Source organism: Lynx canadensis, chromosome D3 (genome assembly GCF_007474595.2).
Source record: "Lynx canadensis isolate LIC74 chromosome D3, mLynCan4.pri.v2, whole genome shotgun sequence".
In the NCBI taxonomy this organism is placed as follows: Eukaryota; Metazoa; Chordata; class Mammalia; order Carnivora; family Felidae; genus Lynx; species Lynx canadensis.
The window spans coordinates 65,419,940-65,447,363 of NC_044314.2; the positions used below are offsets into that span (position 1 = coordinate 65,419,940).

At 39.9% G+C, this 27,424-nt stretch overlaps 1 long non-coding RNA gene across 1 annotated transcript; it reads right to left on the reverse strand.

Moving 5' to 3' along the window:
• Positions 1-1,584: 1,584 nt before the first annotated feature.
• LOC115498689 lies at positions 1,585-25,675 on the reverse strand. Its single transcript, XR_004344313.1, has 5 exons — positions 25,575-25,675; positions 24,086-24,253; positions 18,873-18,922; positions 3,579-3,734; positions 1,585-2,007 (listed from the first exon to the last, which is right to left on the reverse strand). It is a non-coding gene; the product is annotated as an uncharacterized LOC115498689 (long non-coding RNA).
• Between the last annotated feature and the right edge of the window lie 1,749 nt (positions 25,676-27,424).

Genomic DNA, 27,424 nt, shown 5'->3' on the forward strand with positions numbered 1-27,424 from the left:
CCCCAGCTGCAGCTTTGGCCACAAGTTCTACCCAGCCAGCATCAGCACAGCACAGCTGTGCCCAGGCCTCCCTGCTGTGGTTGTTGGCCTCCAGAATGACCTCTATAAATCTTGTCTCCTGGTAGTCACATCTTTGTGTAGTACCTCCCACACTGAGTAGGGCGGACATATGTAACAAAAATAATATTGTGGATATACTGGTATATGGATTATGAAGCTAGGTCATGAAAGACATTGATTGAAACTTCAACCTTGCTGTCTTGGATCACTCACTCTGGGGGAAGCCAACATCACATCTTAAGTATACTTGAGCAATTTGTGGAGAGTTCCACATGGCAAGAAACTTTGGCCTCCTGCCTACAGCCTGTACTAATTTGCCACCCACAAAAGGAATGCTCTTGGAAGTGGACCCTCCAGCCCTTGGTGACATCTTGACTGCAAACTTATAAAAGACCTTGAACCAGAACAACACAGGAATAGCTAGATATGGGGTACAATAACACAGGTTTATTGTTTTAAGTCACTAATTCAGGGGTAATGTGTTGTACAGCAATAGATAACAAATACAGATAAGAGTGGTACAATAAAACCTTGGATTGCGAGTAACTGTTCTGCGAGTACTCCCCCAAACTTGCAAACATTTCTAGTAAATTTTAACTTGATAAACAAGTGATATCTTGCAATACGAGTAGTACATGACACTGAACGTCACATGATCACAACTGAGCCAATGGTTCTTCTCTCTGTCTCTGTGTGAGATTGTGAGTGGTCATCAATGCAATGTCACATTTCCACGAAATCCTCAAAAGGAGGCAAAAGCAAGTGTCATTGGATAGGTTCCTTGTTAAAGTTGTGCAAAAAGAAAAAGATTTCATTGAGCCAATGGATAGCAGTGATTCCATTAGACATAATGAACGTAATTCTAAAAAAAATTAGAAGAATTTTTAAAAAGGAAAGAAAGAAAGTCGTCCTACACAATAACCCTCCTCTATCTTGTCTCCCTCACACCAGCCATGAAGGTTTTCAAAGGTAAGTGCAGGTTAATTTATTTTTTTATATCTTGTGTTTTCTTTATTTTGTATTATATTACAGTATTTTGAATTATGTGAATATTTTTGGGTTGTGGAACGAATCATCTGAGTTTTCATTATTTCTTATGGGGAAATTCGCTTTGATATACAAGTACTTTGGATTATAAGCATGTTTCTGGAACAAATTAATGCTCTCAAACCAAGGTTTTACTGTATGTATAATTAATGCAGATAATTATATCCACTATTTAGAAATAGGATGCTGTGGAAACAAAAACTGGAATGTGGGAGAAGTTTTGGAACCAGCAAAGGTCAGAAGCCAGAAGGACTTTGATATGAGTGGTAATGAAATCATGATTGTCTTTGAAGAATCTGTTAGATGAAGTCTGATGGTCTTTAAGGATACTTCTGACGATGGGACGCCTGGCTGGCTCAGTCAGAAGAGCATGTGACTCTTGATCTTGGGGTTGTGAGTTCAAGCCCCACATTAGGAGTAGAGATTACTTAAACAAGTAAATACTTTTTTTTTTTTTTAAAGGATACTTCAGATGAGAGCTTAAAGGAAATGGAGGAAAATGTCTTTTAAAAGTCAGAGACAGGAATCCATTCTGCATAGTGGCAGAAAGTTTAGCTACACAGTCACCTGCAGTAACTCAGAAAGTAGAAAATGTACCTAATAAACTGGGTGATCTAGCTAAAGAAGTTTCCAGACAGTGTTTAAGGTGCTTCCCTTGCTTTACTGACCAAGGACAAGTGAAGTTCAGTGAGAATGTCAGAAGCATGTCTTTTGTTTTTCTCCCTCAAGTCCCTCAAGCATCAGGGCCAGGACATGATGGTGAGGGGCAGGCAGGTCTCCAGGCAGTTCCCGCTTTCGTCTTCTTTTCCACAAGTCCTATTGACCTGAACACTTTGGGGTAAGCCCCATGTGAGAAAGATCCTCCCTGGGCTCAGGGATCAGCCTCTACTCCCCTTCTCCCTGGGAGCAACTCGAAAATGAACAAAGAAAGAAAGAAAGAGAGAAAGGGAGGAAGGGAGGAAAGGAGGGAGGAATGAAACAAGAGAGAAAGAGAGAGAGGGAGAGTGAGGGAGGGAAGAAGGAAGGAAGGAAGAGAAAGATTGGAGAATAAGGTTTAGTTACCTCAGACATCACAAAAAAGCGGTTAACAGCCAACAATGCCTATTTTTATTTCTCCCTGATCAAAAATATGTCCGCCCATCTGGATGACTGACATGTCAGAGTGTCTGCCCTGCCCACACCTGGAGAGGACCCCCTTTCTTGGCTTTGGCTTTGGGGGCCAGAGTGGACCCCTGGTCAAAGACAGCCAGGCCTGGTTCCCAAGCCAACCCCCCTGCCCCAGCCATGGACTGGGAATTCTCATGGGAGCAGCCAGTGTGCCCAGTTGGACTGAGGGTCTTAGAGGACAGTGGGGCCAGGAGCCATTACAGGCTCCCACAAGGCACATGGAGGAGGAGAACCCATGCAGTCCCAGAGAGAGCAGGTCGGCACAGCCCTAATTCCTGCAGGCCCCATTCTCAGCTCCCGCGTACCTTGGCTCTACTTCCTGCCACTGAATTCTATGATCCTCTCTTGAACCCCCACAGTGAACTGTGCCTGTCTTGAACTAGGCTGAGACTTAAAGAGCTCTGTGGGAGATCATCAAGACAGCTACCAATGATTCCTCCTATCTCCATATATACAGGCTACATCTCCCTGCAGGAGGGCGTTCTGTTGCTGTAAGCAAACCACCCCGAATTCAGTGATGTAAAACAACTACCAGTTTATTGTGTTTGTGGATTCTGTGAACCAGGAATTAAGATGGGGCATGGGGGCTCATCCCTGCTGCACAATGACTGAGGTCTCAGCCAGGTAGACTGTCATAGTTGGAGATGACTCAAATGGTTGGGGGTTGGAATTATCTGGAGGCTTTATCACTTGCATGACTAGCACTTGGGTGGGAAGATGCAAAGATGGGGCTCAGCTGGACTTTCAACTTGAGAACCTAATCACGGTCTCTTCATGTGGTGTGGACTCCTCCCAGCATGGTGGCCAGGTTCTGGGGAGCGTCCTGCAATACAGCAAGTATCCCAAGAAGGCATACAGACTTTTCTGACTCAGTCTTGGGAGCCACACAGCATCACTCCCACCACATTCTGTTGGTGAAAGCTGTCATAAACCATCCCAGATTCAGAGGGACAGGGCACAGAGTCTACCTCTCAATGTGAGGTTTGTCAGAAAGTTTGTGGCCATTTTTATTTATTTTCTTTTTATTGTTTTAAATGTTTTATTTATTTTTAAGAGAGCACAAGCAGGGGAGGGGCAGAGAGAGAGGGGGCAGAGGAACTGAAGGAGGCTCCTTGCTGACACCAGTGAGCCCAATATGGGGCTTTGAACTCACAAACCATGAGATCATGACCTGAGGTGAAGTTGGACATTCAAACAACTGAGCCACCCAGGCGCCCCTGGGGACATTTTTAAAAACCACCACAGTTTGCTCTTTGACCAAAAAGTATTTACATTCATTCTTCCCACATGCAAAATACACTCACCCCTTGCAAGCTCTGCCCCCAAGTCTTATCCTATTATGGGACTGGGCTCAGGTTCAAGGTCCAGAATCTAAATCCAGTATCTAAATCAGGTATAAGTGCAGGTAAGGCTCCTTGGATGTAGTTCTTCATTTGACTTTGGGTGTGACTTCTCTTGATCTGAAGACGTGTAAATGAAAGAGATGTGTTAGCTGTACCCCCCCCCCCCCAGCTTTTGATGGAGGGACAGGCATGGGATAAATGCAGTCAACACTACCATTCTGATAAAGTAAAGGGTGGGTCACGACACTCACCATAGCAACCACACCATAGTGACTCTAACATCCAGCTGAACACATGTTGTCATTTCTTTCTTTCTTTTTTTTTTTTTTTTATTTTTGAGACAGGGAGAGACATAGCATGAACAGGGGAGGGTCAGAGAGAGGGAGACACAGAACCGGAAACAGGCTCCAGGCTCTGAGCAGTCAGCACAGAGCCCGATGCGGGGCTCGAACTCACGGACCGCGAGATCATGACCTGAGCTGAAGTCGGCCGCTTAACCGACTGAGCCACCCAGGCGCCCCTCTTTTTTTTAACGTTTATTTTTATTTAGAGAGAGGGAGAGTGCATGCATGTGTGAGCAGGGGCGGGACAGAGAGAGAGGGAGAGAGAATCCCAAACAGGCTCTGCACTGTCAGCGAAGAGTTCAACTTGGGGCTCCATTCCACAAGCCACAAGAGCATGACCTGGGCCGAAATCAAGAGTCTGCTGCTTAACAGACTGAGCCACTCAGGTGCCCCTGTTGTTTCTTGATTGAGGTCCAATCCTCCTTCCTGGTGCTGATTCCCTATAGCCCTCGTTCTGCCCTCTGAGGCATCCTTCGTTTTCCATAGGAAATAGCCTGTGTTCACACCTGGTTAGCTCTCTCAGGCTGCTTCCTGCCCATAGAAGTTTAGGGATCCAAAGGCACCTTTTCATTTTGGTCTTTCTGTCTCTTTAAGTCCAAACTGATATAATTATTGTAAAAACTTTGTGGGTCTCTTATGTATCAACTAATAAATGCACTTCTTTAGACAAAAACCAAATGCCTAAAAATCTCAACACAACCAACCCCTTTTCTACCTGAGCTCCATATGAAGCTACTGTGCAACATACCTTTTAGAAGATCTTAGAGTATCTTAGATGCCATATTTTTTAAAAGGGAAGACATGCAAAGCACATCCTTAGGAAGGCGGGATCCGCATTCTTAACCCTGGCTTCATCTCTACCATGAAATTGTGTTTTCCTGACAGTACCCTGGATTTGATCTGAGGCTCTTTCTTACTTTGGGACCCCTTTTCTGGCTGGGAAAACTGGCCTAGGCCCTTTACATCTCCTTCCAATGCTACTTGAAAACTAAGTAGCTCCTTTAGCACTTCATCTCTCTCCTCTCGCCTTTTATTGTGCACAGGTGGAAGAAGCCAGGTGGCACCTCCAACTCTTCCTGAAAATTGCCTTAGCCAGATCCGTGGGTTCATTTGGTATATTTACTGTTTTCTACTTTGCCACGGTGACAGTTTTGCTACATATTCTACCACCACAGAATAATGATTCCTTTTCCTCCAGCTTCCAATTACACATTCTTTGCTTTCCTTCAAGTCCTGAGCCGCAGCCTCTTCAAGGCCCATATGCTTCTGCCTACCACTCAATCCCCAACACAGTGCCACATGTCATCTGTCTCATGTGTTAAAGGAACACTCTGCTTGCAGATACCAAATTCTGCTCCATAACATTCTGCCCTCAACTTCTTGGTGTAAAACTGCCAGTGAAGGAGACCTATGCATTTTGTGGGTCAGAAATTTGGACAGGGTATAGCAGGGCTGGCTTGTCTCCAGCCACAACTCCTAGAGTTTCAATAAGGATGACTCAATGGCTGCAGTTACTCGGGCAGGGGAGGGGAGGGCTGGAGGCTTCCTCACTCACATATCTGAAGCCTGGGCTGCGATGACTCAAAGGCTGGGTTCAGCTGGAATTGCCAACTTGACAATTTACACGTGGCCTCCTCATGGGCTTGAGCTTCTCACAGCATGAGAGGGAGTAACACGACAGGAAGCATCAGAACAGAGAGCATTCTAAGAGAACAAGGCAGAAGACGGTCTATCCTCCAAAATCACATAGCATCCTTTCCACATTATCTATGCACGGAAGCCCTCCCGATGCAAAAAGAGGGCACAGACACTCCATCTGTTAATGGGAATAGTGTCAAAGAATTTGCAGCCATTTTTAAACTTTCACACAGGTAAGGCTATGTCCTCTTCCGAACCTGTGCTGACTTTGTGGCTTGCTTTGATCAACAGAATGTTCAGCTGTAAATGAGTGCAGGGTATATTGCTGGAGACAAACTACATATAAAGAAAGAGAGAGCACGTGGAAAGAGAGGCCACATGGAGGAGAACTAAGGGTCCCGGCCTAGCCCAAGCTTCCAACATGTGAATGAGATGACTTAGAGTTTCCATCCCCTACCCAGCCACTGGCTGAATACAGCTGTGTGAGTTGATTCCCATGGTTGGCAGACAAACCATCCCTGCTCAGTCCTGCTCAAATTTCTGATCCACAGACTCACAGGTGGAAAAAAAAAAAAAAAAGGACTCTGTTTTCAGCCACTAATTTTTGGATAATTCAAACAGTATGGCACCATTTAGTGTTCTGTTTTCTCCTTTTTTTTTTTTTTTTTTTTTTAACGTTTATTTATTTTTGGGACAGAGAGAGACAGAGCATGAACGGGGGAGGGGCAGAGAGAGAGGGAGACACAGAATCGGAAACAGGCTCCAGGCTCTGAGCCATCAGTCCAGAGCCCGACGCGGGGCTCGAACTCACGGACTGCGAGATCGTGACCTGGCTGAAGTCGGACGCTTAACCGACTGCGCCACCCAGGCGCCCCCTGTTTTCTCCTTTTGATTGCTAAATCATTTCAATAAACTCTAGAAAAGAATTTGATAAAACTGAATATCCATTCCTATAAGCCAGGCATGGAAGGATTGATTCTTCATTAACTTGAGAAAGAATATCTAACACTAGAGGGATTTCCATGAAAGCTCTAAATCAGACAACAAACCTGGATAAAATCATTATTGTTTCAAGTGCCTACAATAAAACTCAAACACAATAATGAGATTTAATGTTGGAAAGGAAACAAAATTATGCTTTCAGATATGTGATTATGTAACTAGAAAATCCAAGACGATGACCTTAAAATGATTAAATACAGTCAGATAACTTGAGTTTTCCAGATAGCAACAGTTTTCCTATATTCCAGTGATACCAGTTATAAAATATGCAGAAAAGTATTTCCATTAACAACAGCACCAGAAATGTAAAATACCCCAACTATACTAGTACTCTATTAATGTGTAATAAATCATGCCAAAGCTTAGCAGCTCAAGACAATGACTCATTATTTCTGACAAAATTGTGGTGAACCACGCAGTTCTCTGCTCTACATGATATCAGCTGCAGTATTCTGAGGCTTCTACTGGGCCGGAACATCCAAGATGGCACATTCATATGACTGGTGATTGATGCTGCTGGTCAGTTGGGAGTTCCGTGGAGATGTTGACAGGCGGTGTATCATCTTATAGCCTCTCCAGGAGGCATGGCTTCTCACAGCATGAAGACTGGCTTCCAAGAGGAGACACCAAAGAATGAGCATTCTGGGGGCGCCTGGGTGGCGCAGTCGGTTGAGCGTCCGACTTCAGCCAGGTCACGATCTCGCGGTCCGTGAGTTCGAGCCCCGCGTCAGGCTCTGGGCTGATGGCTCGGAGCCTGAAGCCTGTTTCCGATTCTGTGTCTCCCTCTCTCTCTGCCCCTCCCCCGTTCATGCTCTGTCTCTCTCTGTCCCACAAATAAATAAATAAACGTTGAAAAAAAAATTAAAAAAAAAAAAAAGAATGAGCATTCTAAGAAACTCATCTGAAAGTCCTCTCATGAACTAATAATCTCTGAAGTCCAAAAGCATCACTTCCACTGCGTTCTATTGGTCAAGTGAGTGAAAAGACAGCAAGAAAAGCAGTGATAGCAGGAGGAGTGAAAATAACACCTTTAGACATCTTTAATCTATCACACAAAGAAATAGAAATCTTAACAAAAACATGAATGAGACCTATAGGAAGAAAACAACACAAACTTAAAAGAGGACCTAAATAAATAGTAGTAGATGAGAAGAATTATGTAGAAAAGGCCATCACTCTTCCTAATTTAATACATAAATATAAAGCAATTCCAATAAAATTCATAGGGATGTTTTTGTCATGATGGGTAATTTGTTTTTTTATTTTTTTTATTTTTTTTAACGTTTATTTATTTTTGAGACAGAGAGAGACAGAGCACGAACAGGGGAGGGTCAGAGAGAGGGAGACACAGAATCTGAAACAGGCTTCAGGCTCTGAGCCATCAGCACAGAGCCTGACGCGGGGCTCAAACACACGGACCGCGAGATCATGACCTGAGCCGAAGTCGGCCGCTCAACCGACTGAGCCACCCAGGCGCCCCATGATGGGTAACTTGACTCTAAAGTTTTTCAGAAGACCAAATGAAGAGTATGATATTTTAATTCATAAAATATAGTGGCAATAAGGCATACATTGGATGGGTGGATGGATGGATGAATAAACAGGAAGAATTTCTCCACACAGCAAAATTGAAAATTGTTAAATTTGCGGGGGAAGACTCATTATCTGACATCATAAGCCCATATGGATTAAAAAGTTAAATGGACAAATGGAAACAATAAAAATATAAGCAAATATTTATATTATCTTTAGATTAAAGAGGAATTTCTTGAATAAAAGACTCTCTTGAACTTAAAATGTATACTGATCTAAAATAACCATACAGAAAGTTGAAAGTCAAATGATAAACTTGGGGATATTGCAGCATAGGAGAAAAGATTCTGAACCTATGAAGAACACATAACTCAGCAAGAAAAGGGCAAAGAACAAATACCCACTAAACTCCTGTGATATGCATGGCAGACGCTAGTTTGTCAAGTGTTCATCTTCACGTACTTACCTTCTTGTCTGCGAGACAGACAACAAATAAACAAAAACAAATATTACGATGTAATGTCTGATAATAAAGGAAAGTAAAGCAAGGTCAGGGGCACTTAAGAGAGGAACTAGATAAATGGTTGATGGATGGAGGAGAGTTTAGTCAGGGTAGGCAGAGCAGGGGTAGCATTTGAGCAGAGCCCTGATGCAGCTACTCAGAGGCTGAGGGTGGTATGTTCCAGGAGAAGAAACAAGGCCAGTCTGGCTAAACTAGAGCTAGCAAGGCAGACACAAGACCTAAGAGATAGGCAGAGTTTAATATATAATCTTTTAATTTGCCCTATAAGCCATTTCTGCCATTTCCTACTCTTCATCAATGTAATTTCTAATGGCAGCCTTGGGACATTCTAGTAAGTGGATGTCCTAAGGGTGTTTTTTAAGTATTTATCTATCATCTATCTATCTATCTATCTATCTATCTATCTATCTATTTATTGAGACAGCATGAGAGGCAGAGGGGCAGAGACAGAGGGAGAGAGAGAATCCCAAGCAGGCTTCACACTGCCAGCGCACAGCCCAACATGAGACTCAAACTCATGAAACTGTGAGATCGTGACCTGAGCCAAAACCAAGAGTCAGACGCTTAACTAACTGAGCCACCCAGGTGTCCCAGATGTCCTAAGGTTTAATAACTACATGAACCACTCTCTTACAGTTAGATGTGACATTAGATCCAATTCGAAACTACCATAAATAATGTACTGATGAATAGCTTTGTGCATAAATCATTTTTGCATTTAAGAGAAACACTTTTTGGATAGGGAATATAGGTTTATGTGACCCTTTTACAACACCCTCACTAAGGCCTCACAATCATGTTATCAAACATGATCCACTCAAGTTTTCTGTTTTGTGAGTTCTGTTCACCTTGTGGTTTTCCCATTTACCTACTGGTGATTTTTCTTATCATATTTTATTTTATTTGTTTTAACTTTTATTTTAATTCCAATTAGTTAACATGCAGTGTTATGTTAGTTTCAGGTGTACGATATAGTGATTCAACCCTTCCATGCAGCCTCTGCTGCTCATTATTGACTGCACTGCTTAATCCCCATCACCTGTTTAACCCATCCCCCCCCCCCCCCCCCCACCTCCCCTCAGATAACCATCAGTTTGGTTCTCTATAATTAAGAGTCTGTTTCTTGGTTTGTCTCTCTTTTTTCCCTTTGCTCATTTGTTTTGTTTCTTAAATTCCGCATACAAGTGAATTCATATGGTATTTGTTTTCCTTTGACTGAATTCTTTCATTTAGCATTATACTCTCCAACTTCATCCATGTCATTGCAAATGGCAAGATTTTATTCTTTTTATGGATGAATAATATTTAATTATATATACACCATATCTTCTTTATCCATTCATCAATCAGTGGACACTTAGGCTGTAACTGTATCTTGGCTATTGTAAATAATGCTGCTATAAACATAGGGGTGCATGTATTCCTTCGAATTATCGTTTTTGTATTCTTTGGGTAAATACCCAGTAGCATGATGGCTGGATTGGAGGGTAGTTCTTTTTTTTAACTTTTTGCGGAAACTCCATACTATTTTCCACAGCGACTGCACCAGTTTGCATTCCCCCAACAGTGCTAGAGGGTTACTTTTTTCTCCACATCCTTGCCAACACCTCTCACTTCTTGAGTTTTTTATTTTAGCCATTCCATCAGGTGTGAGGTGATATCTCATTGTAGTTTTGATTTGAAGTTCCCTGATAATTAGTGATAATGAGCACCTTTTCATGGGTCTATGGGCCATCTGTGTATCTTTTGAGAAATGTCTGTTCATGTCTTCTCCCCATTTTGAAATTGGATTATTTGTTTTTTGGGTGTTGGGAGTTTTATAAGTTGTTTTTTAAATAAGTTCTTTATATATTCTGGATACTAACCTTTTATCAGACATGTCATATGTCTCCCATTTCATAGGGTGCCTTTTAGTTTTGTTTCTTGTTTCCTTTGCTGTGCAGAAGCCTTTTATTTTGATGTAGTCCCAATAGTTTATTTTTGCTTTTGTTTCCCTTGCCTCAGGGGACCTATCTGGAAAAAAGTTGCTATGACTGATGTCAGAGAGGTTACTGCCTATGCTCTCTTCTAGGGTTTTTATGTTTTCAGGTCTCACATTTAGGTCTTCAATCCATTTTGAATTTATGGGGTAAGAAAGTATGGTGTAAGAAAGTGGTCCAGTTTCATTTTTTTGCATGTTGCTGTCCAATTTTCCTAGGACAATTTGTTGAAGAGACTGTTTTTTTTCCACTGGATATACTTTCCTGCTTTGTTGAAAATTGACCATATAATTGTGAGTTCATTTCTGGGTTTTCTATTCTGTTCCATTGACCTATGTGTCTATTTTGGTGCCAGTACCATACTGTTTTGATTACTACAGCTTTGTAGTGTATCTTGAAGTCCAGAATTGTGATGCCTCAAGCTTTGCTTTTTCAGGATTGCTTTGGCTATTTGGTGTCATTTGTAGTTCCACATAAATTTTAGGAATGTTTGTTCTAGTTCTGTGAAAAATGCTGTTGGTCTTTTGATAGAGATTGCATTAAATCTGTAGATTGTTTTGGGTAGTGTGTGTGTGTGTGTGTGTGTGTGTGTGTGTGTATGTGTGTATTTGTTCTTCCAATCAATGAGCATGGAATGTCTTTCCATTTCTTTGTGTCATCTTCAATTTCTTTCATCAGTGTTTATAGTTTTCAGAGTACTGGTATTTCACCTCTTTGGTTAGGTTTATTCCTAGGTGTTCTATTATTTTTGGTGCAATTATAAATGGAATTGTTTTTTTAATTTCTCTTTCTGCTGCTTCATTATGGGTGTATAGATATACAACAGATTTCTGGGGTTCCTGGGTGGCTCAGTCAGTTAAGCATCTGACTCTTGATATTGGCTCAGGTCGTAATCTTGAAGTTGTGAGATTGGGCCCTCTGCACTGACAGTGTGGAGCTTGCTTAGGATTCTTTCTCTCCCTCTCTGTCTGTCTCTCCCTCACTTACACACACACTCTCTCTCTCTCAAAATAAATAAATAAACAAACATTAAAAAAAATAATGAAATACAGGGTGCCTGGGTGGCTCAGCCAGTTAAGCCTCTGACTCTTGATTTCAGCTCAGGTCATGATGTCACAGTTTGTGGGATTGAGCCCCACATGGGACTCTGTGCTGACATAGCACAGAGCTTGCTTGGGATTCTCTATCTTCCTCTCTCTCTGCCCCTTTCTGCACACTCTCTCTCTCAAAATAAATGAATAAACATTAAAAAAATATACAACAGATTTCTGTGTCTTGATTTTGTATCCTGCAACTTTACTGAATTTGTGCATCAGTTCTAGCAGTGTTTTGGTGGAGTCTTTCGGGTTTTCAATATAGAGTATTATGTCATCTGCAAATAGTGAAAGTTTTACCTCTTCCTTACTGATTTGGATTCCTTTTATTTCTTTTTGTTTTCTGATTTCTGTGGCTAGGACTTCCAGTACTATGTTGAATAAAAGTGGTGAGGGGCATCTGGGTGTCTCAGTCGGTTAAGTGTCTGACTTTGGTTCAGGTCATGATCTCGTGGTTTGTGGGTTTGAGCCCCACGTCAGGCTCTGTGCTGACAGCTCAGAGCCTGGAGTCTGCTTCAGATTCTGTGTCTCCCTCTCTCTCTGCCCCTCCCCCACTCTCTCTGTCTCAAAAATGAATAAATATTTAAAAAAAATTTTTTGAAAAGAATAAAAGTTGTGAGAGTGGACATCCTTGTCTTGTTCCTGGTGTTAGCTGTGGGTTTTTCATATATGGCCTTTCTTATGTTGAGGTATCTTTCCTCTAAACCTACTTTATTGAGGGTTTTTTTTTTTTTTATCTTGAATGGATGTTGTACTTTGCCAAATGCTTTTTCAGCATCTATTGAAATGATCATATGGTTCTTATCCTTTCTCTTATTGAGGTGATGTATCACATTGATTGATTTGCAAATATCAAACTACCCTTGCAACCCAGGAATATATCCCACTTGATCACGGTGAATGATTTTAAAAAAATTTTTTAATGTTTATTTATTTTTGAGAGAGACAGAGTGTGGGTGGGTTAGGGGTAGAGAGAGAGGGAGACACAGAATCCAAAGCAGGCTCCAGGCTCTGAGCTGTCAGCACAGAGCCCAACTTGGGGCTCGAACTCATGAACTGCGAGATCATGACCCGAGTCAAAGTCAGACGCTTAACTGACTGAGCTACTCAGGCTCCCCAAGTTTAAAATGTATTGTTAGGTTTGGTTTACTAGTATTTGTTGAGGATTTTTTCATCTAAATTCATCAGAGATATTGGCCTTAGTTCTCTCTCTCTCTCTCTCTCTCTTTTTTTTTTTTTTTTTGGTGGTGTCTTTATCTGGTTTTGGTATCAGGGTAATGCTGGCCTCATGGAATGAATTTGGAAGTTTTCCTTCCTTTTCTATTTTTTGGAATAGTTTGAGAAGAATAGATATTAACTCTTCTTTAAATGTTCGGTAGAATTTCTCTGTGTAGCCATCTGGTCCTGGATTTTTGTTTGTGGAAAGTTTTTTTTTAAATTTTTTTAATTTTTTTTTTTTTTGTGGAAAGTTTTTTGATTACTGATTCAATTCTTTGCTGGTAATCAGGCTGTTAAAAGTTTTCTATTTTTTCCTGTTTCAGTTTTGGTAGGTTGTATGTCTCTAGGGATTTCTTCTAGCATTTCTAATTTGTTGGTATATGGTTTTTCATAATATTCTCATGTTTGTATTTCTATGGTGTTGGTTGTTATTTCTCATCTCTCATTCGTGATTTTATTTATTTGAGTCCTTTCTCTTTTTTTCTTCATAAATCTGGCTAGAGGTTTATCAATTTTCATTGATTTTTTTTCTTTTTTAAAATAAATGTTTATTCATTTTTGAGAGAGCATGAGTGGGGTGGGGGCGGGGCAGAGGATCCGAAGTGGGCTGTGCACTAACAGCAGTGAGCTCAACGTGGGGCTGGAGCTCATGAATCATGAGATTATGACCTGAGCTGAAGCTGGATGCTCAACTGACTTAGCCATCCCGGCGCCCGTTCATTGATTGTTTTCAAAGAATGAGCTCCTGTTTTCATTGATCTGTTCTATTGTTGTTGTTTTTTCAGTTTCTACATCATTTATTTCTGCTCTGATCTTTATTGTTTCCTTCCTTTTCCAGGTTTTAGGTTTTGTTTTTTTTTTTTTTTTTTTTTTTTTTTTTTTTTTTTTTTTTTTTTTTTGAAAGAGAGAGAGAGAGCAAGCAGGAGTTGGGTAGAGGGGGAGAAAGAGAGAATCTTAAGCAGGCTCTACACCCAGTGCTGAGCCTGACGCAGGGCTTGATTTCATGACTGACTGTGAGAGAGCCACCCAGGTGCCCCTGTTGTTCTTTTTCTAGCTCTTTTAAGTGTAAGATTAGGTTGTTTATTTACAACTTTTCTTGCATTTTGATGCAGGCTGGTATTGCTATATACTTCCCTCTTAGAACCACTTTTGCTGCTTCCCAAAGGTTTCATTTTAATTTGTTTCCTTTTTAATTTCTTCTTGTATTTCCTACTTGACCCATGCATTCTTTAGTAGCATGTCATTTAACCTCCATGTATTCGTGGCCTTTCCAGATTTTTTCTTGTGTTTGACTTCTAGTTTCATATCATTGTGGTTAGAGAAAAGATGCATGGTATGACTTCAATATTTTAAAATTTTTTGAAGTTTGTTTTGTGGCCTACTATGCAATCTATTTCATTCTATGTGCACTTGAAAAGTATGTGTATTCTGCTAAGATGGAATGTTCTGATTATATCTGTTTAGTCTATCTGGTCCAGTGTGTCATTCAAAGCCATTGTTTCCTTGTTGATTTTCTGTTTAGATGATCTGTCTATTGATGTAAGTGGGGTATGGAAGTCCCCTTCTATTATTGCATTATTATCAATTAGTTCCTTTTTGTTTGTTATTATTTGTGTCATGTATTTGGGTGCATAGATATTTACATTTTGATGCAGGCTGGTATTGCTATGAACTTCCCTCTTAGAACCACTTTTGCTGCATCTCAAACCAGCAAACCACTTTTGCTGTTATATCTTCTTGGATTATCTCCTTTATTTTTTCAAAAGGAAGTTTTTTTTTTTTTATTAATTAACTGTCTCACACACCTCTCTAACACTTTTCCCCAACATTTAAACAATTATTTGTCTCTTCATAAAAAATGATTTTGTAATATTTGCTATGTGAGAAATAGAAAGATAATTCACATTTTCTTCCATCATGGCTCAATAAAATTTATTTACTAATGATAGTTGAGAAGAATTTTCCTCAGCTTCTCGATTCATTTGTAATGTCATGTATATATTGAGGTTTATGGTCAAATCTGGGGAAGTCTATCATTCATATATCAGCTATATGATTTCGGGAAATTTTCTACCTTTCTTGTACAGTGTCTAATCTAAAATTTGTGTGTGTGTTTTATTTTTTTTAATTTTATTTTTTATTTTTTAAAATTTACATCCAAATTAGTTAGCATATAGTGCAACAATGATTTCAGGAGTAGATTCCTTAGTGCTCCTTACCCATTTAGCCCAACCCCCCTCCCGCAACCCTTCCAGTAACCCTCAGTTTGTTCTCCATATTTATGAGTCTCTTCTGTTTTGTCCCCCTCCCTGTTTTTATATTATTTTTGTTTCCCTTCCCTTATGTTCCTCTGTTTTCTCTCTTAAAGTCCTCATATGAGTGAAGTCATATGATTTTTGTCTTTCTCTGACTAATTTCACTTAGCATACTATCCTCCAGTTCCATCCACGTAGTTGCAAATGGCAAGATTTCATTCTTTTTGATTGCCGAGTAATACTCCATTGTATATATATACCACATCTTCTTTATCCATTCATTCATTGATGGACATTTGGGCTCTTTCCATACTTTGGCTATTGTTAATAGTGCTGCTATAAACATGGGGATGCATGTGTCCCTTCGAAACAGCACAACTGTATCCCATGGATAAATGCCTAGTAGTACAATTGCTGTGTCGTAGGGTAGTTCTATTTTTAGTTTTTTGAGGAACCTCCATACTGTTTTCCAGAGTGGCTGCACCAGCTTGCATCCCCATCTCTTTTATCATTATATAATGCCCTTCTTTGTCTTTTGTTAGTCTTTGTTTTAAAGTCTATTGGGGCGCCTGGGTGGCGCAGTCGGTTAAGCGTCCGACTTCAGCCAGGTCACGATCTCGCGGTCCGTGAGTTCGAGCCCCGCGTCGGGCTCTGGGCTGATGGCTCAGAGCCTGGAGCCTGTTTCTGATTCTGTGTCTCCCTCTCTCTCTGTCCCTCCCCCGTTCATGCTCTGTCTCTCTCTGTCCCAAAAATAAATAAATGTTGAAAAAAAAAATAAAGTCTATTTTGTCTGATATAAGTATTGCCACTCTGGCTTTCTTTTGATATACATTTGCATGATAAATATTTCTCCAGCCCCCTCACTTTCAATCTGCAGGTGTTTTTAGGTCTAAAATGAGTTCTCCTGTAAGAAGCATATGGATAGGTCTTGGTTTTTTATCCATTCTGTCACCCTATATCTTTTGATTGGAGTGTTTAGTCCATTTACATTCAAAGTAGTTATTGATAGATACGTATTTATTGCCATTGTATTACCTGTTTTGTGGTTGTTTCTGAAGATTTTCTCTGATCCTTTCTTGTCTTTCTCTCTTTCATGGTTTGCTGGTTTTCTTTAGTGGTATATTTGGATTTCTTTCTCTTTATTCTTTGCATATTTATTAGTGGTTTTTGATTTGTGGTTACCATTTGTATATAACCTTTTCTGCATATAGAAGTCTATATTAAATTTATGGTAATTTAAGTTTGAACCCATTCTCTACTCCAGCTCTCCCCATGTTTTAGGTATATGGTGTCTTATTTTATATACTTTTATTTTGTGAGTTCCTTGATAGGTTTCTGCTGAAAAATTCCCTGATGGCCTTATAGGGTGTCCCTTGTGTGTAACTGTCTTCTTTTGTCTTGCTGCTTTTAACTTCTTTATCAGTATATTTTGCCATTTTAATTATAATATGTCTTGGTGTGGATCTGATTTTGTTGATTTTGTTGGGGGTCCTCTGTGCACCCTGGATCTGATATCTGTTTCCTTCCTCAGATTAGAGAAGTTTTCAGCTATTATCTCTTCAAATACATTTTCTACCCCCTTTCTCTCTCTTCTTCAGGAACTCCCATAATGCAAATGTTATTACATTTGATGGAGTCACTGAGTTCCTTAAGTCTATTATTGTTTTTGCATAATTCTTTTTTCTCTTTTGTTCAGCTTGATTACTTTCCATTACTCTGTTTTCTAGGTCATTAATTTGTTCCTCTGCTTCTCCCAGACTGTAATTAATTCCATCAAGCATCTTTCTCATTTCGTTTATTGAGCCCTTTCTCTGCTATGTTATTCTTATCTCTGTGTTAAGGGTCTCACTGATGTCTTCTACTCTTTTCTCAAGTCCAGTGAGTATCTTTATGATCATTACTTTAAATTCTTTATCAAGAATGTTACTTATATATGTTTCACTTAGATTTCTGGCCCTGTCCTTGTCCTGGTCTTTCATTTGTGACAAATTCTTCTGTTTAATCTCTGTGCCTGTTTCTTTGTGTTAAGAAAGTCAGCTATATCTCCCGTTCTTGAGGGTAATGACCTTATGAGGAAAGGTCCTGTAGTACCCTACTGTGTAATGTCTCCTGTTCCCCAGGGCCTGGCACTTCAGCGAGTGTCCCCAACATGTGCTGTGTGTGCTCTGCTGTTTTATCCTGGCCACTTTATCTTTCAGGCCCGTCGTCTGCAGAAGCTCTTTGCTTGTTGTGGGCAGTGTTTGGTACCTGGCCTGAATGTTGTGCATTTTAATGATGTGTGCTCTGGTCTGCTTGTGTGGGTCTATTTCCACCACTGCCCAGACCGAGGCCCCACAAAATTCCCTGGTTGGAGATGTGGTGTAGGCAGGGGTTTGGGCCAGTCTTCTGGGGGAGGGAGCCCACTACACTGGGACTGAGGCAAGTGTGGGAAAGGCGATTCCACTGGAGTGTGGAGGGCAGGGCTTGGTGTAAGCAAGATAGGTAGCAAGTGTCAGTGGTAGCTAGTTCTTGCAAGTGGCCCTGTGTTTATGCTGAGACATGGAGATAAATGGCACTGGCTATTTCCTTTGTTCCTGGAGGAGTCTCTCCATGAACACTGCCTCTCTGGGACACACTCTGAGATGAGAAACTAACCTTTCCACTGTGTGTCCAAGGCATTCTTCAGATTGCTGTTTCTGCCCTGTACATCTCTGGGTTGTCTGCCTGCCTTCTCCCCAAGAGCAGCTCCAATGCCCTCAAGGCTCTATCCCAGCCAACTCTGCTGACCTTTAAAACTCCAGGCTTTAAGCTCCACTGGTTTCCAGAATCACAAAATTCAGCCCCTCTCATTTTCCAAGCCAATTGCTGTGGGGATTTGCTTTCTTCCTGTGTTCCCCTGTGTGCTAGTCTGTCTCTCATCCTACTCCATGACCTCACCTCCTTCCTTTGTGGGGCCACGATCTGTTTCTCAAACTTTGTCTCTGTATTTCCTACTTTCTTTGATGTGGCCTCTTCTTTACCTTTTGTTGTGGAGTTTACTCTGCTTGTCTTCTGGCTGATTTCTAGGGCATTTAGGATGATTTCATAGTTGTCTAGTTGTATTCATGGGAGGAAGTAAGCCTAGGGTCCTCCTACTCCACCACCGTCTTCCCCTCACTACTTTCTTATCAAATTTTAGAAGCATTTTCATAATAAAATGATAAACCCTATGTCATAATGTCTGGAAGGACTATTTGCCCTTTAATTTATGGCCAAAAAGAAGTGACAATGTGCAGCCAAGTGCCTGGAAGACATGGGCTTTGTGAAATCTTGTCCATTAATTGTTGATTTTTTCAGGACACACAACAATCTGACTTATGGTGATGCACACCCTCAGGGCTCCACAAGCTGTGTCTATGGTGTCGACAAGTCACTAACAATCTATGTGCCTGGGCTAGTCAGCTCTGACATGGGCACAGTGAAGCACTCCTGCTATGGATTGAATGCTTGTGTTCCCTCCAAAAGTCATATGTTGAAGGCCTAGCCCCCAGTGAAATGGTATTTGGCAGTGGGAGGTAATTCAGTTTAGGTGAGGTCATGGGGTGGGGTCTATGATGGGATTAGTGCCCTTATAAGAAGAGGAAGGAACACCAGACATGTGAGGACATGGCAAATAGGGAGCTGTCTGCAAGCCAGGAAGAGTTCTCTCACCAGAGTCCGACTGCGCTGGCACCCTGCTCCTGGACTTCCAGCCCCCAGATCTGTGAGAAAAAGCAAGTTCTGTTGTTTAAGCAACACAATCTGTGGTATTTTGTTATGGTAGCCCTAGCTGACTGATACAACTCCACTTAACTCTGGGAGAATTCATTCGTTATTCACACCAACAAAATGAAATTATTCAACTGTCCTCAGCTGAGTAGCTAAAGGGTCAAGAGACTCAGGCAGAGAAAATCTGGAAAGCACCATTGGAAAGCATCCATGGCATGAAATGACATTAGCTGGTTGTCTGGCCTGAAAAGTACTCCAGGGCAATTTAAAAACAAAGAGAATTTTAGGCATTTTGAGCAATGGATATAACCCAGGACTTGATACAGACCCTTTTATCTCGGCCATTTGGAAGGATATAGTCCATTTGGATGCATAAAATGCAGCGTATGAGTTAAGAAAATTGTTTTAATTACCTTATAATGTAACTCATAGACATTAATTTTTAAAAGTTTGTAAAGGAAGGGGCGCCTGGGTGGTTCAGTCAGTTAAGCATCTGACTTCAGCTCAGGTCATGATCTCACAGTCCGTGAGTTCGAGCCCCATGTCAGGCTCTGTGCTGACAGCTCAGAGCCTGGAGACTGCTTCAGATTCTGTGTCTCCTTCTCTCTCTGCCCCTCCCCTGCTTGTGCTCTGTCTCTCTCTGTCTCAAAAATAAAACATTAAAAATTTTTTAAAATAAAAAATATAAAAAATAAAAGCTTATAAAGGAAAAACAACCATGTTCTACAAATAGTTGAAATATTATTTTTAAGGAAAAAGTCCTGGAATGAGAAAGATAATTGTTTTTGCTGAATGTAGGAGTTGTAAGAGTTTTGAATTTGTTAAGTAATAAGCAAAAAAGAAATAAGGGCAGTAAAGGAATCTTAGCTATTAAGTCTCATAAAATTTGCATACTGATCTCTTTGAGCTACACCTGCTAATGCTAACCTGATTAGCTAAAAAGGACAAAAACTTACCCCCTTCAATCAGCTGGAAAAAAGGAAGTTTGATTTTTTATTCTTGTGTTTGTTAAACATAATAGCAAACATAGAAAACCAGAAAAGGCAATTCCAGATGGTATCAAAGGGTCACCTATAATTTTCAAAGAAAAACATCTGAATTAAATTGTCTTAAAAAAAATCCCTTCTCTAATTTTTGCAGCATAGTTTGGGAATTGCCAAATAGGAAAGAACTCTATGTAGTACACTGTAATATTGAGGTAAATCCAAGATAATAGGGTTGATCACTGTAGTGTCTAGAGTAATTAATTTTAGATTAATGTTGGAGATGGGCACTGTATAGGCTTTCGACATGCCAGTTTTAATATTTGCCAAATTCAAAGTTACTTCTCTTAAAAACTGGGCATCATATCTGTAACACTAAACTCCCTCTTCATTTATAACATTGTTTCTAGATGTTATAAAAATATAAATACATTATTTTTACATTTTTCTAGAAAGTTAATCAAAAGTACTGGGAGAAAAGACTCACTTTATTGATTAATTTTGTGGTGAAAATATGTTATTTGTAGTTTCTCCCAGTGTTTATTACCTAATATTTAGTAAGATAAAAATTCATTACAATATTTTACAAATTTGACATATTCATAGGAACCCTTCATTAGAAACAGATAATGTTGTATAAATGACATACTATGAAGTACTTCTCACAATCATTATTCATAGAATATCTCTCTTGGATTGATCTTTCACTGATGTTGAGAAGTTTGCATTGTAGCTGAAATATTTCTCACGTTAAATATATTTGTTGAATTTCTCTTGTCTGAATTCGTGTTGGCACATTCTTAAGACTTCTTCCTCTTATGAATCCTTGATGTTGAATAAGGTGGCACTTATTTTTGTAAAATTTTTAATGTTTATTTTATTTTGGAGAGACAGAGCACGAGTGGGGGAGGGGCAGAGAGAGAGGGAGACACAGAATCTGAAGCAGTCTCCAGGCTCAGTCTGAGCTGTCAGCACAGAGCCCAATGCAGGGCTCAAACTCATGAACTGTGAGATCATGACGTGAGCCAAAGTCAGACGCTCAACTGACTGAGCCACCCAGGTGCCCCAAGGTGGCACTTATGATGAAGTCTTTCCCACATTTCATACATTCATAGGGTTTTCCCCTGGTATGCATCCTCTGGCATTGAGTCAGATACGCACTCTGACCAAAAGATTTACAACAGTTACTACACTTGTAGGGGTTCTCTTCAGTATGAGTTCTCTCATGTTGATTAAGGTATGTACTTCTGAAAGATTTACCACATTTTGCAATTATAAGGATTTTCTTGGTGTGAATTCTTGGTGTTGAGTAAAATGTGTATTCCATCAGAAAACTTTCCCATATTCATTACATTCAAAAGGTTTTTTTCCAGTATGGATCCTCTTAAGTTGAGGATCCTATGACCTATGACCTATGATTTATGACTATAGGCTTGGCTGCATACAGTTCAGTCATAGGACTTCTCTCAGATATAAAGTAAGTTGAATGCTCTGAGTAAAGGCTTTCCCACATTTTTTATATTCAAATAGTTTTTCTCCAGTACGAATCTTCTTGTGTTGAATAAGGGATAACCTATGATTATAGATTTTGCCACATTCATGACATTGATAGAGCTTTACCCCGGTATGAGCTCTGTGATTCACAGTAATACAGGTACTTTAGTTAAGAGCCTTCCCACATTGATTATATTAATAGGCGTTCACTTTGTGAATCTTCTGATGTTGCATGATATAAGTGTTTTGATTATAAGCTTTGCCACACTCATTACATTCATAGGGTTTCTCCCTACTATGACTCTGAAGCTGGATGAAGGATAAGTCCCAGCCAGCTGAATGATTTTCATTTACATTATACTCATATGGTGTCTCTTTGCATGTGTGCTGTATAATGTGTGAAATCTATGAAAGATTTCCCACCATTTCAGCATTTGTAGAACATTTTTCCAGTACAAATTCTCTGATGTTAATTAGGAGAAGTTATTACTGAAGGCTCTCTCACATTTATTACATTAATAAGATTTCATTCCTACACCTGAAACTAATGTAACATTATGTGTTGACTAGACTCAAATAAAAAAGTAAAATAAAAAAGAAAACAAAAACCGTAATTCAAAAAGATGTATGCACGCTTGTGTTTATTGCAGCGTCATTTACAATAGCCAAGATATGGAAACAACCTAATTGTCCATTAATAAGTGAATAGATAAAGGAAATATTATACAGTAAAACCTTGGATTGTGAGTAGCTTGTTCTGTGAGTGTTCTGCAAGATGAGAAAGCATTTCTAATAATTTTTAACTTGATAAATGAGTGATGTCTTGCAATACAAGTAGTTTATTACACCGAAAGTTACACGATCACAACTAAAGCCAATGGTTCTCTCTCCCTCTTGCTGTAGGATAGTGGGTGATCATCTCTGATGCTTGGTCTCAGGCCATAGTGTTTGGAGAACACTGTGGCCTGATTGTGTTCTTGGACATGACTTAGAAGGGCTTGCTTATAAACAGGAGCCGCCAGTTGTCAATGAAATTGTGACCTTGGGGAAGACCATGGGACTGGAGGTGAACGAGGACGACATTCAAAATCTGGTGAAGGAACATGGCCAAGAGCTGACCACCAATGAACTGATGGATCTGCATCATGGGCAACAGCAAGAGGTTATGGAGGAGATCTCATATGCAGAGGAGGAGGAGAACAAGGCAGAGGACTCCCTCACTTCAAATGAGATTAGGGAGATGTGTAAAATGTGGGAAACAGTGCAAAATTTTGTAGAAAAGCACCACCCGAATAAGGCTGTAGCAGTGTGAGCCATAAACCTGTTTAATGACAATGCAATGTCACATTTCTGTGAAATCCTCAAAAGGAGGCAAAAGCAAGTGTCATTGGATGGGTTCCTTGTTAAAATTTCATGAAAAGAAAAACATTCCATTGAGCCAACAGACAGCAGTGATTCCATTAGTGTTAGTGAAAGTTGTCCTACACAATAACCCTCCTCTCTCTTGTCTCCCTCACACCAGCCATGAAGGTTTTCAAAGGTAAGTGCAGGTTAATTTGTTCATTTTTCTTTATATTTTGTATATTCTTTATTATTTTGCATTATATTGCAGTATTGCTATCATTTTTATATGAATATTTTTGGGTTGTGGAACAAATCATCTGAGTTTCCATTGTTTCTTATGGGGAAATTCGCTTTGATATACAATTACTTTGGATTACCAGCATATTTCTGGAATGAATTATGTTTGCAAACCAAGGTTTTACTGTATATACAATGTACTATTACTCAACCATCAAAAAAGAATGAGATCTTGCCATTTGAGATGAGGTGGATGGACCTAGAGAGTATTATCCTAAGCAAAATAAGTAAGACAGGGAAAGATAAATACCATATGATTTCACCTATATGTAGAATCATATAGCATCTAAAAAACAAAACAGATGAAGAAATCAAAAAATAGAAGCACACTAAAAAATATAGAGAATAAACTGATGGCTGCTATCCCCTATGGGGGGATAGGCAAAATAGGTGAAGGGGATTGAGGTTTAAACTTCTGGGTATAAAATAAATAAGTCATAGAGATGAAAAGCACAGCATAGAGAATATAGTCAATAATATCATAATAACATATGGTTAGGACAGATGGTGACTACATTTATTGTGGTGAGCACTGAGTAATATATAGAATTGTGGAATCGATATATTATACATCTGAAATGAATATAACATTGTATGTTAATTATACTTCAATAATAAGATATACATATATATCCTAGTATATATATAGAGAGAGTCTTTGATGTTCAATAAGATAGGATATGCACTATCATTGAATGTGTACCTATACCATTGCAATTGCAGGTTTTGTCTCCAGTGTGAGGCGGTATATCTCTGAAAGTCCAGTATGTTTCTGAATTTGAGGAACATATGTAATGCAGCTGAGGTGTTTCCCATGTTCACTATATTTGTTTTTCACTTGTATAGCTTCTCTGTTGATTGATTAGGTTCTGGGTTGTGTGAAGTTATTGCTATCATTGTTACAGTTGTGCACTATGTAACCTTCAGGTGTACACTTCCATTAAATAAGGTTTGAATTCAGACTAAAGTCTTCCCCAAATTCATTAAATTTAAGTACATTCTGAATCAGGCTTTTTCTTATGAATAAAAATTGCTTACCAGGTGGATTCTCCAGTGATACCCTAAGTAATCACCAAAATCTGAGACTTCACTTAGGGAGTACAAAATGCCATCTGACTTGAATTTTTCTGCTATTCCATGGGGAAAAGTCTTCAGAAATAATGTAGTTCAGACTTGAATCTTTGGTTCAAGTTCTTATTTCTTGGCCTGAAAGAAATTACACATGCAAAATCTCTATAATGGAAGAAACTTCTATGGAGAAATTGAAGCATAAACTAATTGTAACATGTGTAAGTTTAGTGGGACTTGTCAGCTTTCAAATAATAACCTATATGAGTTACATATGGAATTTTGAGCACTGAGAATGAGAGCCATTGTGATACATGAGCAAGGGATAAAAAGTGGTTACAGAGGGTCCAATAAGTATATTAGATGGGGGCAGAAAATAAAAATAGTACTTCGTGGAGGACTGAAGGGCAACAATTGGGGCCATGGAAACAGACATTTGTGACAGGGGAAAGGGGAACTGCAGAAAGAACTAAGTACAGAGAAGGCAGAGAAGGGCACAGCCCAACTCAACACAAAGAGAGATGACAGCACAGTTAAGCAAGTCTGCTGGGGGGAATAAGTTTAAGAATTCCCTGAACTTGCACCAATGGGTTAACAAGGCTTAGAGCAGAAAGCCACTTAATAGGACAAAAGTGTCCGAGAACAGGTAGGGTAAAAGCACCCCAGCATAGAACAAAGCATAGAGCAGAAAGCCCGTTCCATGGGACAAAAGTGTCCGAGAACAGGTAGAGGTGAAAAACCGCTACAGCAGGGCGAAAATGCCCAGAGCTAATTAGCAAGAAAAATGCCTTGTTAACCCTGAGGTAGCATGCTCTATCTGACTTAGCTCCTAGAAAAGTTAAGATAAATAGACATAGTGCCTGGTGCCTGCAGTAAATGGCCATCTGCTTGGCGCTGGGACCTTGACTTGTATTCACCCTAACCCCTGACACTGCATACCTTTGAAAGCCCTTTTCTCTCACACGTTAGCCCTTTTCTCTAACATGAGTTAATGATCACTGTTTTATTGTCTCTGCACATCCATCAGGTTTGTTAGCCTTCTGATCCTAATAAATACAGAACAAGGACCCTTACTTTGGACAAGGACATTAGCCTCTCTCATATTCAATTCTGCATCCACTCTCTTGCTGGACAGGAGAGAACTCCAGACTCAAAGTCTGCGACAGTCTGCAAAGGTATGACAGTAGGACCTGAGAGAAATGCAAGAGGAAGAAAAGCGCAGTCTGGAAGAGACACCATTTATAGAGCACAGATGGAAGGATGTGCATTGTAGAACAGAGCAAATGGGACCATGAGAAACTTCATGCTCAAAAAGTGGCACCCAGAGGCAAGGCTGAGGCAACTTGGTGTTCCTGAAGCAGCCCCAAATTTCCCTGGAAGAACGCTCTGTGGCCACATGTCTAGAAACCACTGGCTTGCTGGACGGCCTTGTGTGTAAGTATTCAGAACTTCTTCTCACCTGTTCACCTGGAGAAGGCCCCCTAGAGATGTCCTTCATACCATCCATGGGAATTTGCCTTGGTCCAACCAGGAGATCACATCAGGCCTGGAATCCTGATATCTTGCTAGGGAAAGACAAGAGTCTTAGGTGTTGGGGCTGGTGGCATGTGTCAGCCCAGGGCCCTGCCTCCATTCTTGTGCCTTTAGGTCCTTTACAACATGAATGAATGGTGACATGTCCCAGGGAGCAGAAGACTCTGATCTCTGAACATCAAAATATGGTACCATGAGTCAGAGGCCTCAAGGCTTCAGTATTCAAATTTTGGATAGAAAACAGAAAGTTGATTCCTCATTTGTTTAGCCCTATTGTCAAAGAAAGCTGCACACAGGCCTCTAAGGATTCATAGGCAATGTGTGTCTGCAAGTTTAAAACCTCTTTCCAGTGTTTGTTGTCTCTTTTAAAATCACACACATTTCCTTGTAATCTATAACACATCCATACTTATAATCACTTGCCAGTTAAACTAACATTTCTCTCTCCCCCTATCAGCTAAGAGACATTCTGGAAAGATAGTACCTTCTTCCCCCTGCCCCTTGTCATACTCATAAGAGATATTGGTCTATAGTTTTCTTTTCTTGTGATGACTTTGGTATCAGGATGATACTGGTCTCATACAATGAGTTGATAAGTGTTTCCCTCCCCTGTATTCCTTGGAAGAGTTTGTGAAGGATTGGAAGTAATTCTATAAACAGGTGGTAGAATTCACCAGTGAAGCCATCTCATCCTGAGCTTGTGTTTGCAGGAAGTGTTTTTTCCCCCTCCAGTTTCCTTCCTACCTTCCTTCCACCCTCACTTCTTTCTCTTTTTCTTTCTTCTTTCTTTCTTTCTTTCTTTCTTTCTTTCTTTCTTTCTTTCTTTCTTTTTCTTTTTCCCTCCTTCCTTCCTTCCTTCCCTCCACCCTTTTCTTTTTCTTTCTTTCTAAATTAAAATTAACATACAGTGTGATATTAGTTTCAGGTGTACAATATAGTGATTCAAGATTTCTATACATTACTCAGTGCTCATTACAATAAGCATAGACTTTGTAAAAAGTTTTTTGATCATTAACTCAATCCCTTATTTTAGGTCCATTCAGGTGATCTATTTCTTCTTGAGTCAGTTTTGGTAGTTTGTGTCTTTCTAGGAATTAGTCTGTTTCATTTATTTGGTCAGTATTAATGTACCCTCTTTCATTTTGGATTTTAGCAGTTTGAGCCTTCTTTTTTCCTTAACCAGTCTAGCTAGAGATTTGTCAGTTCTGTTGATCTTTCCAAAGAACCAATTTTTGTGTTCATTGTTTTCTCTATTGTTTTTCTATTTTCCATTTCACTTATTTTCACCCTAATATGTATTATTTTCTTGTTTTTGCTTGTTTTGGATTTAGTTGGAATTTAATTTCTCTAGTTTAATAAGGTAGAAATTTGTGTTGCTGATTTAAAAGTCTTCTGCTGGCGGGGGGGAGTGCCTGACTGGCTCAGCCAGTGGGCGTGTGACTCTTGATCTCAGGGTTGTAAGTTCAAGTCCCACGTTAGGTGTAGAGATTACTTAAAAATTAAATCTTAAAAAAAAGAGCTTTCTTCTGTTTTAATGTAGGTGCTTATAGCTATATATTTCTATCTAGACAGTGCTTTTGCTGCATTGATTAAGTCTTGGTATCTGGAACTTTCATTTTAATTAACCTCAAAATGTTTTCTAATTTCCCTTGTGATTTCTTCTCTGACCAACTGGGTATGTAGGAATTTGTTACTCAGTTTCCACATATTTGTGAATTTTCCAAATTTCTGGGTTTTATTTCTAAATCCATCCCTTTGTGTTCAGAGAACATATTT